Here is a 10,371-nt window from a genome sequence, read left to right as displayed (position 1 = left end):
TGGTACATGCCTGTAATTCCAGCTACTTAGGAGGCTGAGGCAGGAGAATTGCTTCAACCCAGGTGGCAGAGGTTACAGTGAGCCAAGGTCATTCCACTGCACTCCAGCCTGGGCAACAGAGACTCTGTCTCAAAAACAACAGCAAGAAACTACCATACTAGAGGTTTCTTCCTAGTGAACTTTCTTTAATTTCTCCTTTATAAAAGCTAAGGATGTTTAATAAGAAAATGTAAAAGTGGGGTTGAATGGGTAGGACGGAGAAGACATAGATACTTGGAAAAAAAAAACTTCAAATTCCTGCTTATGATAAAAAAAAAATCGATAATTTAAAGTTCCAGCTCCTTGCCTTCTCACCTGTTGGCATGGGAGTTCAAGACTAAATCATGTTATTTTAGGAAAAATCAATAGGTCTTATAAAATTACCAGTCGCTTCATGAACAGAAAACAGTGTTTCAAAAAATATATAATTTGTTGTTCTTTTACACATGTATATTTATACTAATTGATAGGAGATGTGAATAACCAGAAAATTCCTTGGCAGCCCCTGATAAATCACTTTTTCTCCAATTGTGAGAAGAGGACCAATTTTCTTTTTTGTATCATGGAACTTTCAAAGTAAATTTCCACTGGCTTCTGCAGCACGCCAGATGTGAGAAGTATAACCCAAAGCCTGTTGTTAACCATAACTTTCAGTCTGTCTCTTTGGTCTGCTAAACCCAGAACAGTCCTTAAACATTAATTCTGCTGGCTGGAACAGATCCTTACCACCCAGAAGAAGTCAGTAGTCACCCAGGAGCTTCTGTGGCAGCCACGGAATAGCCTATGAAATGAGAAACAATGGAATAGTGTTTAGGGCATTTTGGCTCCATCATGGAGGATACTTTATCCTTTGAATTTGTCATCTGTAAAACAGGAACAACCAGTGTCTTTCATATACCAATGAAAGTAAACGGAGATGAAGAACAAGTTTGCAGAAAAGCCTCCAAATTTATTAAATCCGAACATACATGCCTGATTTCTTCTGGGCCATTATCTTCTACCTGCTTTCCTGTCTCAGACACAATTTGGCAGACAATAGATAGAAAGATGAAGAGGTAACAAGTTAGGAACTCAAGGGAATCTACCAATTAAGAATTTGATGCTTCTCTCAATACCAGCATATTTTTCACCAGATCAACTCCAACAGGCAGTCCAGCATAATTAGTTAAGAATATAGAGCTTTGCGTCAGTTAAACAAGAAGAATAAGTTTGATTTTTTAGATCAATTGCAAGCATGGTGAATATACCTAATAATTGAGTTCTGTACATTTCAATATCACTAAGAGAATAAATTTCTAATTTTCTCATCACAAAAATCTTAAATATTTGAGGTAATAGATGTTAATTAATTTAATTTAATCTTTCTATATTGTATTTAAATTCATAATACCACTTTGTGCCCAATAAATATGTACAACAACAGTTTGTCAATATATAATAAAAACAATTTTAAAAAGAATATAAGGATTTTAAGTCAGACAGACTTAGGTTTGAATCTCAGCCCTACTGCTTACTCATGGAGGGGGCTGCAGCAAGCCACTAACCTTTCGGAATCATTTTCTCCCTCTGCAAAATGAGGATAAGAATGATTTTATTTGATTATTTATTATTACATAAAATCACAGATGTAAAAGAAATACAGTATTAGGCCCAAAGTAGACACTCTGTAAGTCATGGTGGTGGTGGTGGTGGTGGTGGTACAGGTTGTTATGTCTTGCCTTTCTTTGACATCCATATCCATCAGATGTTTGGTTTCTTTTAGCATTGTTGTAGGCGGGCTTAGTGCCTGTTTTGTAAGTTGGTACAAAAGGCCATGGGTCTTCAGCAAGTAGGTACATATTTTGATCATTTTTTTAAAGATGACTTCTGTCTTTAGTAAACTTCTACTCATCTTTTATTGTGTGTGGAGGGAAGGCAAAACAACAAACATTTATTTTCTCACATGGTTTCTGTGGGTAAAAGATTCAGGAGTGGCTTGGCTGGGTGGTTCTAGCTCAGGGTCTCTAGTTAGGTTGTAGTAAAAATATCAGCTGTGGCTGTGGTCATCTGATGGCTTGACTGAGGTCAGAGATTCCACTTCTAAGATGGCTTCTTCCCATGGCAGTCAAGTTGATGCTGGTTGTTGTCAGGAGGTCTCAGCTCCTTACCACGTTGACCTCTCCATAAGGCTGCTTGAGTATCCTGATGCATTGCAGCTGGCTCCAATGAACTTGGAAGCAACACTACTGCAGTTCCCAGCATGGCTTTCTTCCCATCACTGCCCTCCTCTGCCCCCAATCCTGGACTCCTCCAGACTAAGACTTGTAGTTCTAGCCCATGGGTGGCAGCAGTGGCACAGAAGCATCTTGAAATGTGCTTTGTCTCCCTAGTAGGCAGTGAGACTGCAAGTTCCAACTTAAGTCCTACTCTGGCCCACTAGGGTTTGCCCTGCTCAGAATCACTTTCCCTACTCCAGGGGAACAAACTCTTTTCCCAGTGCTCCTTAGACCTCAGAGCTCCCCTGTCATACTCATCTTTATGAAGACAAGTAGATTTTAGGTCATGATTCTGGATCCTAGAGATTTTTCACATGGTCAATAAGTAGATTTATTTTAAGTCATAATTAGCTGGTTGTCATACTAATTACCCAGAGCTTTGAGCAAAAGTTCCTTCCTAATATGCTGATGGGCCAGAGGAGCCATTCAACTAAGCTGAATTGAAAGCTTGTTTTATGCCACTCATCCTTAACTAAGTGGTAAAGCCTGTAATAGGGAGTGTTAAATTCGGAGGCCCCATCCCAGCAAAATTCAGTCACTTCGAAAATCGTCGAAGCTAGTAACCTTTAAAATAATAAATGCTGGGGGAAACCATTGTCTTTATGAAGCCCAGAAACAAGGAAGTAAACATATCAGCTTTCTTCAGTTCCTCATAGCTCCAGTTTCTTACAGTCATCACCATAGGCCTCAACTCCACCTGTTCTTGAGCCAGTACTCATAAGGTCATAAGGGCTTTCACCAGATTAATTCCTCATCTACATGACTATCAAAAGTAGGGTATATGGGGAGCTGGAACACAGTCTTGCTTCCAGAAAACTCTATGTCCACGGTGAGAGTAATGGCCAATTTTCAGCATTCCTCTATCTTCTGCTGTGATGGCCAAACCTGAGTTACTCAAATCACGACTTACACCAGTGTTGCTATGTGAACTCTCAATCCTCACTCTTTCTGAGGTTTGGAGTTAGATGTAATAAAGAGTTTAGAGTTTCATTCCTTTCTCCTTGAATTACTCAAGAGTCCATCACTTGCTCTCTCTGAGTCTTAAACATCTTCCTGGAATGACCTAGAAACAAGGGGACTTTATGTTTTGAGATGATACTACCCATATGCTAGATACTTCTCACGTGATTTTGTAAAGAAAAATCTGCCAATACCCCTTGGTATAGTTTGGATATTTGTCCCTTCCAAATCTCATGTTGAAATTTCATCTCCAAGGTCGGAGGTGGGACCTGGTTGGGAGGTGTTAGGTCATGGGGATGGATTCCTCATGAACATCTTGATGTTGTCTTTTAGGTAATGAGTGACTTCTTATTCTATTAGTTCCTGTGAGATCTAATTGTTCAAAAGAGTCTGGCATCTCTCTCCTCTGTCTCTTGCTCCTTCTCTTGCCATGTGACATGCTGGCTCCCCTTCTCTTTCTGTCATGATTGAAAGGTTCCTGAGGCCCTCATCAGATACACATGCTTACACTGCGCTGCTTGTACAGCTTGCATAACCATGAGCCAAATAAACCTTTCTTCTTTAGAAATTACCCAGCCTCGGGCACTCCTATATAACAACACAAATTGACACACCTGGAAAAGATATTTGCAAATGAGAATTATTAAAAGCCATTTGGACAGAAAAAAAGATGGAAGAAAGGAACATGAGTTTCCTCCATACAGTTACTACATTTGAGGATGCCTAGCTCAATGCACTGCCTTCACTCTTAAGTCAACTCAAACCCATTTGATGGCTGGTTCTTTAGCTATCCCTAGGGATATTGATTCCATTTTTCATTCACTTGTAATGCAAGTTAAATCAACATTTCCTTGATGCAATTTCATTGTTTCTTTTTTGGATTATTTTTTATGAAGAAGGAGATCAGATGGCTTGAGAACAAGTTACACTGGCACAGCTCTGCAGGGCCTTCCTGCAGACTAAATCTCTGAGGCTTGGTGGCAGGTCACAACCAGTTTCCTTTGTGATGATACATCCTTACAGAAGATAGGAAGACTTGACAGTCTGACAGACACTTAAAGTGTGAAGATGAATAAAAGATACATCACTCTTGATGGGTATATTTTAAAAAGCTGTCAGTTGATGTAAGCAGTATTCTAAAAACATACAGTACCATATCAGGGCTAGAGGGTGTTGGATACAAAAATGGGTTGGCAGATGGACAATTTTTGATAGTCAGGTCTATGCGGATGTGAAAACCAAGCTGAGAAGAAGTTTGTTAGTCCTCATCTGTTGCCCTGCTTTGCAAATCATATTTAGGAGCTTTGCTTTCTGTCTCTTTGACTTCTTTTTAAGGCTTACATTATTAGCCAGTAGGTAGACTAAATGATGATTTAGGTGCTATGTCTAATATGAGTGGTGACAGGCATGAAATTATAGCCAAAACATCTTATTCACTGACTGTTCCATTGCCTGAAATTTCACCATTACAGCTTCTTATTTGGAAAATGTACTACAACTCAGACACTCTGGGAAAGGAAAACCCAAATAACTTTAACAGGGATTGATTTCCAGCCATTTGTTGTACTAAAGCATTAGGAATTGGATGTCAGCCAGAAGTCAGGTAAAAGGGCAAAGAACAGATAGGAAAAGTCGGAAGTCACAAAATTTTGATACTATTAGCTTTACACTCTCATAGAAACATTTGAGTACATGCAACCAGCATTTATCTGGTACATGAATCTTCTTTGAAACATTTCCACGAACTATTAATGCAGTCTCATTTTGAATACCTCCAATGATAGGAACCTTTTTTTTTTAATGAAAAAGTTCATTCTATTGTTAGGCAGTTCTAAACTTAGAAGGTTCTATATTGTAGGATTCCCAAATATGCTACCTTGCATCTTACATACTACTGCTATTGCTCTTCATAGAATTAGACTGCCTCCTCTTCCCCACAAAAGCTCTCTGGATATGTAAAGACAGCTTTCCTGATCCCTACTCCCAATTAAGCTTTTCCTACCATTTCTTAAAATATTTTTCAAAAGACAGTGGGATAGAGATTATAGTGAGCAGCCAATAGGGGAAAGAGCAAATGGCTCATGGCCCTTCAAGAGCATCTGTAAAAACACACACAAATAAATTTTAAATGACTGAAAATGCCACATGTTGGCAAGGATATGTGATTATAACACTCATACACTGCTGGTGAGAATGCAAAAGGGTACAGCCACTTTAGGAAACAGTTTGCAGTATCTTATAAAGTTAAGCATAGACTTACCTCATGACCCACTCCTAGATATTTAAGCAAAAAGAAATGATTGTGGTAATTATTTTGCAATGCATATGCATATCAAAATAGCATTATGTATACCTTAAATAGATAAAATTTTATTTATCAATCATATCTTAGTAAAGCTAGGGTAAACAAGAAAATTTATGTAGGCATGCAGACTTGTACAAATTCAGCTTTATTTGTAATGGCCTCAAACTGGAAATAATTCAGATATCCATCAACAAGTAAAACAAGATGTGGTATAGCCATACAATTGAATACTTTTGGCAACAACAAGAAATAAAATTCTGAGATGTGCCACAACATGGGTAAACCTTAAAACATTCTAAATGAAAGAAGCCAGACAAAAAGTGCACATATTATATGATTCCCTTTATATAAGATACCTAGAAAAGGCAGATCAAATATAGATGATGGGAGAATGGAGGCAGCAAACCACCTTGCCATGTATGTACCTGTGCAACAACCCTGCATGATCTGCACATGTACCCTAGAACATAAAGTACAATAAAATAAAAGAAAAAAAGAAAAGGCAGATCCATGTAAACAAAAAGTAGATTAGTGGGTAACTGGGGCTGGGTGTGGAGGAACTGACTGCAAAAGAACATGATAAAATTTGGGGAGTAGTAAAAAAGTCTGTATCTTGAATGTGGTGGTGGTCACCCAGATGTATACATTTGTCAAAAACACATTGCTATACATTTCTTTTCTCTTTTTTTATTCTTTCTTTCTTTCTCGTTCTTTCTCTCTCTCTTTTTTTCCTCTCTCTCTTTCTTCCTTTCCTTTCCTTTCCTTTTTCCTTTCTTTTTTTCTTTTTTATTTTTTTGAGATGGAGTCTTACTCTGTTGCCCAGGCTGGAGTGCAGTGGCAAGATCTCAGTTCACTGCAACCACTGCCTTTTGGGTTCAAGCTATTCTCCCATCTCAGCCTCCCAAGTAGCTGGTATGACAGGTGCCTGCCACCATGCCCAGTTAATTCTTGTATTGTTTTTTTAAGTATAGACAAGGTTTCACCATGTTGGCCAGGCTGGTCTCCAACTCCTAGTCTCAAATGATCCACCCAACTCAGCCTCCCAAAGTGCTGGAATTACAGGCATGAGCCACCATGCCTGGCCTCATTGCTGTACATTTCAAATGAGTAAATTTTATTGTATGTAAATTATAGCACCAATATAATAGGATTTTAAAAGCCAACCTTCTGCACAGAGTCACATCCCATTGCAACCCCAGCTATTATTTTGATAGTCCAAGTGCCAATGACAGCAGCATCCTGAATACAGAGGTCATCGAAGACACAGAAACACAAGAAAGGGGAAAGAGCTAAGTCTTATTTTTTAAATGATTTTTTACCTGTAATTTTTGTGGGTACATACTAGGTGTACATATTTATGGGGTACATGAGATGTACTGCATAATAAACACATTGTGGAACATTGGGTATGTCTCCACTCAAGCCTTTATGCTTTGTGTTACAAACAATGCAGTTATATCCTTTTTGTTATTTTTAAGTCTACAATTAAATTATTATTGATTTATAGTCACCCTATGTGCTATCAAATATTAGGCCTTCTTCATTTATTCTAACTACTATTTTGTACCCATTACCATCCTCACCTCTACCACCAACCCCCAACTCCACTCTGCTACCCTTCCCAAACTCTGGTAACCATCCTTCCACTCTCTATCTCCATGAGTTCAATTGTTTTGATTTTTATATCCAACAAATAAGTGAGAAAATGAGATGTTTGTCTTTCTGTGCCTGGCTTATTTCACTTAACATAACCTCCAGTTCATCCATATTGTTGCAAATGACTGATTTTCACTATTTTTTTATTGCTGAATAGTACTCCATTGTGTATAAGTACCACATTTTCTTTATCTATTCCTCTGTTCAAGGACACTTTTAGGTTGTTTCCAAATCTTGGCTATTGTGCACAGAGCTACTACAAACACGGGACCCATCAGTGTGCTGTATTCGGGAAACCCATCTCATGTACAAGGACATACATAGGCTCAAAATAAAGGGATGGAGGATGATTTACCAAGCAAATGGAGAGTAAAGAAAAAGCAGGCGTTCCAATCCTAGTCTCTGATAAAATAGACTTTAAAGCAACAAAGATCTAAAGAGACATAATGGTAAAAGGATCAATGCAACAAGAAGAGCTAATGATCCTAAATATATACACACCCAAAACAGGAGCATCCAGATACATAAAGCAAGTTCTTAATGACCTACAAAGAGACTTAGACTCCCACACAATAATAGTGGGAGACTTTAACACTTCACTCTCAATATTAGACAGATTAACAAGACAGAAAATTAACAAGGATATCCAGGACTTGAATTCGGATCTGGACCAAGCAGACCTAATAGACATCTATAGAACTCTCTACACCAAATCCACAGAATACACATTCTTCTCAGCACCACATCACACCTACTCTAAAATTGACCACATAATTGGAAGTAAATCACTCCTCAGCAAATGCAAAAGAATGGAAATCATAACAAACAGTCTCTCAGACCACAGTACAATCAAATTAGAACTCAGGATTAAGAAACCAACTCAGAACCACACAACTTCATGGAAACTGGACAACTGGCTCTAGGACGTTGACTGGATAAACAATGAAATGAAGGCAGAAATAAAGATGTTCTTAAAAACCAACGGGAACAAATACACAATGTACCAGAATCTCTGACACATTTAAAACCGTGTCTAGAGGAAAACTTATAGCAATAAATGCCCACATGAGAAACAAAGCAAGATATAAAATAGACACCCTATCATCAAAATTGAAAGAGCTAGAGGAACAAGATCAAAAAAACTGAAAAGCTGGCAGAAGACAAGAAATAACTAAGATCAGAGAAGAATTGAAAGAGATAGAGACACTAAAAAATACTTCAAAATATCAATAAATCCAGAAGCTGGTTTTTTGAAAAGATCAACTAAATAGATCGCTAGCCAGATTAATAAAAAAGAAAAGAGAGAAGAATCAAATAGATGCGATAAAAAATGATAAAGGGAATATCACCACTGATTCCACAGACATACAAACTACAATCAGAGATTACTACAAACAACTTTATGCACATAAACCAGTAAGGCTGGAAGAAATGGATAAATTCCTGGACAGTTGCACCCTCCCAAGCCTAAACCAGGAAGAAGTTGAAGCCCTGAATAGACCAATAACAAGGGCTGAAGTTGAGGCAGCAATTAATAACCTACCAACCAAAAAAAAGCCCAGCTCTAGTTGGGTTCAGAGCCGAATTCTACCAGACATACAAAGAGGAGCTGGTACCATTCCTTCTGAAACTATTCCAAACAATCCAAAAAGAGGGAATCCTTCCCAAATCATTTTATGAGACCAACATCATACTGATACCAAAACCCGGCAGAGACTCAGCAAGAAAAGAAAACTTCAGGCCAATATCCATGATGAATGTAGATGCAAAAATCTTCAATAAAATACTGGCAAATAGATTGCAACCGCACATCAAAAAACTTATCCATCACAATTAAGTAGGCTTCATCCTGGGGATGCAAGGCTGGTTCAACATATGCAAGTCTATAAATGTAATCCACCACATAAACAGAATCAAAGAAAAACCACATGATCATCTCAATAGATGCAGAGAAGGCCTTAATTCAACAGTGAGAAAAAAGTACCTAGGAATACAACTAATAAAGGATGTAAAGGACCTCTTCAAGGAGAACTACAAACCACTGCTCAAGGAAATAAGAGAGGACACAAACACATGGAGAAACATTCTGTGCTCATGGTTAGGAAGAATCAATATCATGAAAATGGCCATACCGCCCAAAGTAATTTACAGATTCAATGATATCCCCATCAAGGTACCTATGACCCTCTTCACAGAACTGGGAAAAAACACTTAAACTTCATTTGGAACCAAAAGAGAGCCCACATAGCCAAGTCAAGTCTAAGCAAAAAGAACAAAGCAGGAGGCATCACGCTACCTGAGTTCAAACTATACTATAAGGCTACAGTAATCAAAACAGCTTGGTACTGGTACCAAAACAGAGATATAGATCAATGAAACAAAACACAGGCCTCAGAGGCAATGCCACACATCTACAACCATCTGATCTTTGACAAACTTGACAAAAGCAAGCAACGGGGAAAGGATTCCCTGTTTAATAAATGGTGTTGGGAAAACTGGATAGCCATATGCAGAAAGCAGAAACTGGATCCCTTCCTGACACCTTACACTAAAATTAACTCCAGATGGATTAAAGACTTAAACATAAGACCTAACACCATAAAAACCCTAGAAGAAAACCTAGGCAAAACCATTCAGGACATAGGCGTAGGCAAGGACTTCATGAGCAAAACACCAAAAGCATTGGCAACAAAAGCCAAAATAGACAAATGAGATCTAACTAAACTCCAGAGCTTCTCAACAGCAAAAGAAACAATCATTAGAGTGAACTGGCAACCAAGAGAATGGGAAAAAATTTTTGCAGTCTACCCATCTGACAAAGGGCTAATATCCAGAATCTACAAATGACTAAAACAGATTTAAAAGAAAAAAACAAAGAAACCCATTCAAAAGTGGGTGAAGGACATGAACAGACACTTTCCAAAAGAAGACATATATGAGGCCAATAAACACATGAAAAAATGCTCATCATCACTGGTCATTAGAGAAATGCAAATCAAAACCACCATTGTGATACCATCTCACACCAGTTAGAATGGCGATCATTAAAAAATCTGGGGACAACAGATGCTGGAGAGGATGTGGAGAAATAGGAATACTTTTACACTGTTGGTGGGAGTGTTAATTAGTTCAACCATTGTGGAAGACAGTGTGTCG

At 38.2% G+C, this 10,371-nt stretch overlaps 1 protein-coding gene across 1 annotated transcript in view; it reads right to left on the bottom strand.

Annotated features, from left to right (window-relative positions):
• Positions 1-733: 733 nt before the first annotated feature.
• LHFPL1 (LHFPL tetraspan subfamily member 1) overlaps positions 734-10,371 on the bottom strand; it is a 207,849-nt gene continuing 198,211 nt past the window's right edge. Inside the window, exon 6 of the mRNA XM_012451770.2 lies at positions 734-820. The gene's annotated coding sequence lies outside the window, so the exon portion shown is untranslated. The remainder of the gene's footprint in view (positions 821-10,371) is intronic.

This window comes from Aotus nancymaae, unplaced genomic scaffold (genome assembly GCF_030222135.1).
Source record: "Aotus nancymaae isolate 86718 unplaced genomic scaffold, 86718_ANA_hifiasm-v0.15.2.pri h1tg000004l, whole genome shotgun sequence".
Taxonomy (NCBI): domain Eukaryota; kingdom Metazoa; phylum Chordata; class Mammalia; order Primates; family Aotidae; genus Aotus; species Aotus nancymaae.
This window is presented reverse-complemented; position numbering and strand designations above follow the sequence as displayed.